Source organism: Megascapheus bottae, chromosome 4, assembly GCF_031878675.1.
Source record: "Megascapheus bottae isolate mThoBot1 chromosome 4, mThoBot2.hap1, whole genome shotgun sequence".
Taxonomy (NCBI): domain Eukaryota; kingdom Metazoa; phylum Chordata; class Mammalia; order Rodentia; family Geomyidae; genus Megascapheus; species Megascapheus bottae.
Genome location: NC_143512.1, coordinates 14,789,011 through 14,798,700, shown reverse-complemented (window position 1 = coordinate 14,798,700; position 9,690 = coordinate 14,789,011).

Below are 9,690 nucleotides of genomic sequence, written 5' to 3'. Positions count from 1 at the left end.
CTCAGGGCCTAAGCCCTACTGAACCATAGCACTACTTTCTTTTATTTTTCTTTCTGTTTATGTGGTACTGAGTCAAACCCAGGGTTTCATTCATGCTAGGCAAAGCACTCTACCACTAAGCCATCTTCCCAACCCTACTATGGGACTGAGAACAGAGATTTTTATTAAGAAATCCCAGATAGCTGAGCTGGGCAACTCAAGCTTATAATCCTAGCTACTCCAAGAGGTTCAAAGCCAGCTCAGGTAGAAAAGTCCAGGATACTCTCATCTCCAATTAACCACCAAAAAGCTGGAAGTGGAGCTGTGGCTTAAGTAATAGAGTACTAGCCTTAGGCAAAGAAAAAAAAAAAAAGTTCAGGGAGAGCACCCTGGCTCTGGCTCTAAGCCCCAGCACTGTCCCCTTAAATAAATAAATAAATAAATACCCAGAGAGATACGGCAATTCCACAAAAAAGTTTTTTCTTGCCTTGCCTAGCAGCTCCAACTCATAACCTCCTACTCTCTTCTTCCCAGACTCTCCTCTCCTCATCCATCTTACCTTCAAAGCAATCAATCACCAACCAACCTTCTCACATGACTCAGGGGCCAGAAACTAAAGAAATTTAGATTTCTCTACATCCATCACCATCCTGTCAGGGATTCATTCCAGCATCATTCAGATTCGTTAGTTACAATCATCCACCCCTTCCCTTTTGGTTCATCCTTAACAAGCTAGCTATCATGAAGGTGACAAAACAATAAAACCCCATGTTCAATAGGTTCAGGGAAGGAGACTGGTAAATTGACCACAGTTTGCTTGAAACCCTGCTGAAAGGGGATCATTTCACCTAGGGAAAGCTGTTCACAAATCTATCCCTACATTTCAATAAATTCAGCCACTGTGTCATTTGGCCGAGAGAATGGATTCCTGATTCTTTGTTTCTTTGTTTCTTCCTTCCTTCCTTCCTTTCTTCCTTCCTTCCTTACTTCCTTCCTTCCTTCCTTCCTTCCTTCCTTCCTTTTTCTTTTTTTTGTCACTCCTGGAGCTTGAACTCAAGGCCTGAGCATTGTCCCTGGGCTTTCTCAAAGCTATTGCTCTACCACTTGAGCCACAGCACCACTTCTGGCTTTTTTTTTCTATGTATGTGGTACCGAAGAATTAAACCTGGGTCTTAGTGCATGCTAGACCAGCACTCTACCGCTAGGCCAAACTCCTAGCCCCTCCTGCTTCTTTTCTAATCTAGAAAATATGCTCATCCTTGTTAGACTCCTACAAATCTTTTTCTCCCTTACCTTCCTCTTTTATTACTCTTTCATCTGACCTTTGATGCGAGAATAGTAAGGGACTCTAAAACCTTCAAAATTCCTGCCAGAGATGGCTAGGGTCTGCTATCAACCTACTCAACAGTTTGCTTGGAAGTTGGATGATCATAAAGAAAAAGGGAAACTAGAGTGGAGAGGGAATAACTGAGCACTATTAAGTGCCACTGGTACTTACAGATTTTATTTCCTTCAATTTTTTTTTGGGGGGGGGGCAGGGGGAAAAGTCCTAGCCAAGCTCGGTGGCTCACACCTGTAATCTTAGATACTCAGGCTGAGATCTGAGAATCAGGTTCAAAGCCAGCCCGGAGCACAAAAGAACCTGAGACTCTTATCTCCAATTAACCTCTAGAAAACGGGAAGTGGGGCTTGGCTCTAGAGTAAGGTGGTAGCCTTGGGCTAAAGAGTTCAGGAACAGCACCCAGGCCGAGTTCAAGCCCCATGCCCCCCATCCAAAAACAAACAAACGAACAAAAAAAGAGTCTCAGGTCCTTTTGTGCTCGGGCTGGTTTGAACCGTGATCCTTAGATCTCAGCCTCCTGAGTAGCTAGGATTGCAGGCGTGAGCCAGCAAGCCCAAGCCTGGTCTCCTTCAATCTTTAATTAAGAGTTATCGTCAAGCAGGGCACTAGTGGCTCATACCTATAATCCTAGCTATTCAGGAGGTTGAGATTTGAGGATCTCATTTTGAAGTCAGCTCAAGCAGGAAAATCTTTAACACTCTTATCTCCAACTACTTAGAAATAGTCAGAAGTGATACTGTGACTCAAGTGGTAGAGCACTAGCCTTGAGCAAAAAAAGCTTAGGGACAGTGCCCAGGTCCTGAGTTCAAGCCCCAAAACTGATTAAAAAAAAAAATCCTATAGTCAAGTTTCAATGGCTTATACCCACATTTCTAGCAACTCAAGAGATTGAAATCACAGGATAGAAGATAGTAGCTAGTCCAGACAGAAAATTCCCAAGTCCCTCTCTAATAGTTGGGTACAGTGGTATTTTGTCTGTTATCTTAGCTATTGCAGAAAACATTAGTAGAAAGGTGAAATAACCAGAGGAATAAAAGAGCTGGAGGCATGGCATAAGTGATATAGCAAAGACCCAAAGTTTGACCTAATTTTTTTAAGTTGTTAGGATCTTGTGATATAGTTTAGAGTTAGAACACATGGCTGGCTTGAAATCTAAATCTAAAATTAAATACAGGGATGTGATTTCAATGCTGCCACCTTATAAATTCAAATTATTTCCCTTTCAACCACTTATTCTCCGAGAGCCCAGGCTCCCCAGCAACATGGTGACAATTAAGACAGGTTTGTAGAATGGCTATCATTCATATGTAGTGAAAGGTGTCCCCAGCTGCCTCTCCCACGAGTAAGAGACTCATATTTATCAGCCCTTTTCCAGAAAGAAGATCCTTTTGATTTGCAAAGCAGAGAGCTTGGCTCCTGCTGACGTGGGACTGCAGAATCCTGAGTCTCCAGGGGGTATTCAAAAGAAAAAGGCTAACCTTTATTGTCTACCTTAAAGGTCAAAGTTTCAAGAGCAGATGTCAGGGAAGGGGTGTTTATTTTATACAAAAGAGGAAGAAAAAATAGACTCCAGAGGAAAATGGGTAAAATTCTAGCATTAAATCACAAACATTTATAATCCTCACTGATATAACAACAATAACAACAACAAAAAGCCTAAGTTGGGGGAAAATGAAAGGCAGAGACCAGAGCACAGGCTTCTATGGGAGGTTAAACAGCTTTGAGTAAGAATAGAACTCAAAACCACTTAATCCTATTGACTGGTTCTAGAGACTTCAAAGAGGAGGAAAGTATCTTATAAAGCAGAAGATACTAGGATTAGACCTCAAGGTCCTGGAACAACCTCCACGACTAGGCTGTCTACAGGGCGGCTCTTCCCAAGGTAAGACATCTGGAAAAGGATTTGTGACACATTCCAAGAAAGGTTGAGACACTTAGGCCAGGGATCTGGAAGACTTCAGACTACTTTGTTAGAAAAGGACTTGAGATGGTGGCTGGGAAAGTGGGGTGGTTGTTGGAAAACAAAACAAAACAAAACAAAAACATGATGAAGAAATTGGAAACCAAAGGAACAAAATGATTTATTTGGAACTTAAATAAACAGGCAAAACAAAAACAAAACTTGCCTTTCCGTAAGATGGAGAGATGGAGATGCTTTTTTTTTTTTTTTTTTCTGGTGCCAGTCCTGGGTTTGAGCTCAGGGCCTGAGCACTGTCCTTGGGACTTTCTCAAGGCTAGAGCTCTACCACTTGAGCCTCAGCACCGCTTACGGCTTTTTTTTCTGTGTATGTGGTACCGAGGAATCGAGCCTGGGTCTTCATGCATGCTAGGCAAGCACTCCACCACTAGGCCAAACTCCCGGTCCCAAGATGCTTATTTTTCTAAAATAGCTTAACCATCTCTATCCCATAATTAGACAATACGTGTTCAAAAACAGCCAGCTTCTTTCAGGCACCAGTGGCTCATACCTGTAATTCTAGCTAGATCCTAGATCTTCTAGATCTCAGGAGGCTGAGATCTGAGGGTTCCAATTCAGAGCTAGCTTAGGCGGGAAGGTCTCCTTGAAGAAAGGAGACCTCCATATGGCTCAGGCAGAAGAAAATTTATTTGGGAGAGCTAAACTGCAGCTTGCACCAGATGTTGGTGGGCAGAGTAAGAACTAATAGCAGAGGGGGATTATATAGGGAGGATGAGAAGGAGGTGTAACTGCAGCAGATGAGGAAGTGATCCAGGGGGACCTTCCACTGTCCCCTGGGTTACAACCACTGAGCAGAGGCTTCTAGGGAGTGCCATGTGCCTGAACACATCCTCGGATCATTTATCATTGCATTGGCAAAAATCGTACAGATCTGAGAGTAAGGCATTTGGGTTTTATAGAGTCCTTGATGGGAAAGTATCTAAAGAGAATAGGAGATGTCCCAAGAGAGTGTCTCCACTCTCAAGAGATTGATGGGGCACCATTGGAATAAGAATCACAAGGAGGGGGCCGGGAGTTTGGCCTAGGGGTTAAAGTGCTTGCCTAGCATGCACGAAGACCCGGGTTCGATTCCTTGGTACCACATACATAGAAAAAAGCCAGAAGTGGTGCTGAGGCTCAAGTGGTAGAGCTCTAGCCTTGAGAAAGTCCAAGGACAGTGCTCAGGCCCTGAGCTCAAGCCCAGGACTGGCAAAAAAAAAAAAAAAAAGAATCACAAGGAGGGAGTCTGGTGAGTGTGGAGAAAGAGGCAACAGGTAGAAGGCATCCCTATCTACCCAAAATCTTTTAGATTTTGGTCAGTCAGTCTGAAAACAGACTGACCAAAAAGGTGAAGGGGATCCCTCTGGCATGGCACCATGTTGAAAGACAGATGAAGAGGGTGTCTGTAGGTAGGGGAGAGAGTGTGTTGCTGCCTGGCCAGCAATGGTAAAGGCAAGAAGTCCAATGTGGAGGGGATCCATCAACTCCTGACGCTATCCCTTCCTGGGTTTCATTACCAGATGTAAGGGTTAGAGAAAGAAGACATGTGTGGAGACACAGTTCAGACAGAAGAGAGTTTATTAGGACACATATGGAAACACAGTTCTGACAGAAGAGAGTTCCTTAGGAGAAGCAAACCTCAGGCCTGCACCAGATGTGGGTGTGCATAGAGGGAACTTATGGTTGAGAGCGATTGTGTAAAAGAGGAGGAGGAGGAGGAGGTGGTGGTGAAACTGGAGCAGATGAGGAAATAATCTCAGAGGATGAGGAAGTGAACTCGGAGCCTGGGGGACCTCTCCCTGCCCCCAACTGCACCAGTTACCTGGGTTACAGATGCTAGGCAGGGACTGTTAGGGAGGGCCATGAGTAGTCTCACTCAGAGAACAAAGGGGAAAGGGTCTATATGCAGTTTTGCCTAAGGGAAGGGGCCATTTTTCCAATTAACCACCAAAAAAGCTGGAAATGAAGCTGTGGCTCACTTGGTAGAATGCTAGCCTTGAGTGAAAAAGATAAAGTACAGTGCTCGGGGCCCTGAGTTCAAGCTATACTACTGGCACACAGAAAATGTACAGCTGGTGGGGTTGGGAGTTTGACCTAGTGGTAGAGTGCTTGCCTAGCATGCACGAAGACCCAGGTTCAATTCCTCGGTACCACATACATAGAAAAAAGCCAGAAGTGGTGCTGAAGCTCAAGTAGTAAGCTCTAGCCTTGAGAAAGTCCAAGTACAGTGCGCAGGCCCTGAGCTCAAGCCCAGGACTGGCAAAAATAAAATAATAATAATAAAATACAATATTCAAGCTGGATGCAAATGGGTCATACCTGTAACTCTAGCTACTCAACAGAAGTTGAGATTTGAAGATCCCAGCTGAAAGCCAGCCCAGGCAGGAAAGTCCAAAAGACTCATCTCCAATTAATCACCAAAAAGCTAGAAGTAAAGCTGTGACTGAAGTGGTAGAGTGCCAGTCTTGAGCAACAAAGCCAAACAAGAGAACAAGGCCTATAGTTCAAGCCCTAGTACTGGCACACACACACACACACACACACACACACACACACACACACACAAACACAACCAATATTTATTTGCCTAGGTGAGGTGAAATGTATAGCGCACCCAAGAGGCACTGGACATTACAAGAATGCTCTGAAGCCAAGCTGGCTTCTCTTCTTTTATTTCTATATTCTTTTGTGCTTAAAGAAATCTGAACTTCTTAGGGTAAAGCTAAAATCATGACAGGTTGGGAGAGAGAGAAGTCTTTTAGTTCAGTACTGTGAAAATAGGACATCCCTTTCCATTGAGCATTAATCAGATGTGGAGTGGGGGTGAACATTAGAGGAAAAAGTAAAAGAAAGTGGTTTATTGCTGTTCACATAAAAAAGCAATAAAATACTTTGCCCTGAGTTGCATAAAGGTTATAATCAGTAGGATAAGCTACATTTCACATGGGGAGGAAATTGAAGTTTCATTTCCTTGCTTTTGTAGCACCCCTTGAATTAGGTTGATGACACCATTCAGTCAGTCAGCATGAGGTCTGCCTTACCAATTTTGTTTTTGCAAAACAAAGCCAGTCACGGTCAAACACTGTTGGTCAATTCCATAGATTAACATTAGAGGCCCCAGGAAAGCCAGGAAGCCTGGCTGGGGAAATGATGGGTTAATCCCGGGCCATCTTGGCAGGGAGCTTCATAAGATCTTTTAGACCCTTGGCACCCCCTTATCCCCCCTCCCCCGTGCCCCACTACCACACACACTCACCACCCCTCCAAGAGTTTCTCACTCTCAACAGTGTCTTGGGGTTGACTAATCTCCAGAGTCTGGGCTGAAGGCATGGATGAATTTTCCTATTGTGCTTTATTCCTCAGACTAAGTTGAATAACACAACACAGGAGAGAAAAATCAACAAAAATAACAATACAAATTATTTGAAAATTTTGTGCTCAAAGAATGAGGATGTACTGATGAAGTACTACTCAAGACCCGGGAAATTTTTGTTGCTTCTATGGATAAAATATTGTGTGCGTGCACATACATGTGCACGTGCACACATAATTTAAAGTTCAGAAAGTCAAAGAAGCAATTTAGTATTATAGGAAAAAGTGCTGCTGGTTTTTTTTTTTTTTTTTTTTTCCCGTTTGCCAGTCCTGGGGCTTAAACTCAGGGCCTGAGCACGGCCCTTGGATATTTTTTTGCACTTTGCCACTTGAGCCTCAGTGCCACTTCCAGCTTTTTCTATGTATATGGTACTGAGGAATTGAATCAGGGTCTTCATGCATGCTAGGCGAGCACTCTACCCCTAGGCCATGCTTCTGTTCTGCTTTATCACTTTTTAGGTGTGTGTGTGTGTGTGTGTGTGTGTGTGTGTGTGTGTGTGTGAACCATAGCTCACTTGAGCTGTAGCTCTACTTAAGACATAGCTCCATTTCTGGATTTTTGTTGGTTAGTTGGAGATTAGAGTTTAAGATTTCAATTTCTTGTGTACTAGGATTATAAGTACCTACCAGAAAACTTTTTTTTTTCTTTGCCAGGCCTAGGGCTTGAACTCTGTGCTTGGGCTCTGTCTCTAAGCTTCTTTTGCTCAAGGATAGCCCTCTACCACTTGAGCCACAGTGCCACTTCTAGCTTTTTCTGTTTATGTGAGGAATTGAATCCAGGGCTTCATATGTGCTGGGCAAGCACTCTACCATTAAGCCACATTCACAGCCTGGAAACTTATTTTTGTTTTTTAATGTAATTTTATTGTTATTTTAAAGATGTTGTACAGAGTGGTCACTGTTTCATAAGTCAGGTACATTTCTTTTTGGACAATGTTACCTCTTCCTTCACTTTCCTCCAATTACCTACTCCTGTCCCTACTTACAAGTTGCATAGTTCATTTTTCCACATGATGTCTACTGAGTACCGTGCTTACATTTGTTCATCTTTTCTCCCTTCATTTCTACATGTCTCTTAATCACAAATGATAAAATACAGCACAAACAAAAGCACAAATGCCAACAATAATAACAAAAAAATCCTGTTTCCACTTCCTGGAATTAATTTCAATAAGTAGTGTTTGTTTTTTTTATGGGCCTAAACTAAATTCTAGGTGCTCACCCTGACTATAGCACTATACCACTTTGGACCACAGCGCCAATCTCCAATCTCTATTTTTTACTTTAATTGAGCTCTGAAATGAAAGCTCTTAGCCCTTTAGTTGGTTCCCAGTCATTAGTGATTAGTTTAGCATGTCTAATTCTTCACAGTCCATTTGCTAAATGACACCTAATAAAAGCAAAACCCACTGAAAGGATGTGTATGTTCCAAAGTTTCAATCCTACTGTAGACTGACTGCTTTGTATTGGTCCTTGTCTAACCATTTTATGGTACAAGGAGACACTAATCATATAGACATGTTAAAGACTCAGCAGTCTCTCTTTGGCAAGAGCCTGAAATGCTAGATAAGGCCCAAAGAAGTTGTCATTCTGGCCCCAATGTAAAGACCACCCAGAAGGATCTGGATTTTGCAATCCTGATGAGGATTTATTTCCTTTCCTCAAGCTGGAGATGCTTATAAAATAGCCTAGTCTCTATCTGATAATTAGACATTGTATGCTCAGAAATAAAGCTGGTGGCTTAGCCTGTAATCCTAGCTAATCAGGAGGCTGAGTTCTTTTTTTTTTTTTTTTTTTTTGCAAGGGTGGGGGTGGAGTTATGGGGCTTGAATTCCGGCCTGGGCCCTGTCCCTGAGCTCTTCAGCTCAAGGCTACCACCCCTACTCCTAGGCCTGAGGGTTGTCCCTGAGCTCTTCAGCTCAAGGCTACCACCCTATCCTTGAGCCAAGCCCCACTTCTTGTTTTCTAGAGGTTAACTGGAGATGAGAGTCTCAGGTCCTTTTGTGCCCAGGCTGGCTTTGAACCTGATCCTCAGATGTCAGCCTCCTGAGTAGCTAGGATTACAGGTGTGAGCCACCTCACTGGGCTAGGAGGCTCAGTTCTAACAACCCCAGTTCTAAGACAGACTGGGCAGGAAAATAAGTGACACACTCATCTCCAATTAACCTAACAAAAAGTGGAGCTGTAGCTCAAGTCCAACCTTTAGCATGAAAGCTAAGAAACACATTGAGGCCTTGGGTGAAAAGCCCCAGTACCAGCACAGACGTAACTAGCTCCTAATAGATGAGAACATTAATTCAATATGCTAAGTAGGGCTGATTCAAAATGAAAAAAAAATTTTTTGAATGTTGAAAGAAACATTAAAGGTTCAGAAACTGTAGTTAGAGTTGACATGGCATTGTTCATTTTAGAGTATTTCATCTACTTCATCCAATTCATTGGCATAAAGTTGCTTATAATATCTACCAGTCATCCTTCTAATATTTGTTAAGGGGGTTGTAGAGATTTGACCCTTATTGGGTTGAATAAGCGTAACTGGTTTGAAAGAAGATTTCCACCACAGCCATCAAATACAGGTGAGGCAGGTTAAAAAAAAAAAGGAGAAATGGAATTTTTAAAAATAGTTCTGTTGATTGGGCTGTTGGTCTGATTAGCTGCCCATTTGTCTGCAAGCTGCTTTCTCCTCCCATTCTGTCTGTGCTCCACTCCCTGCAATCACAGAGCAGCTGCAGCCCAGGAAGCCTGAGGAAGGGACTCCCTCCAGAGCTGATGGTAGTGGCACTTGGCAAGTGCTGGCAGGGGGCTGGCTATAAAAAAACAATTTGGTCTGGGAACAAAAGGCATCCATCACAGCAAATTCTCATTTGATTCAAATGAGAATTTCTTGGGTCAGAATCAGGAGAGGAAGAAACATCTTATTTAGTTATCTCCCTTTTCCTGTGGAATAATAGTCTAATTAAATTAGTAGTGAAGCTAATACACAGCTGTTCCACCAAGACCTGTTTCTTCAGTCATTTGGTGGGGGAGGAAAAAGCAATTT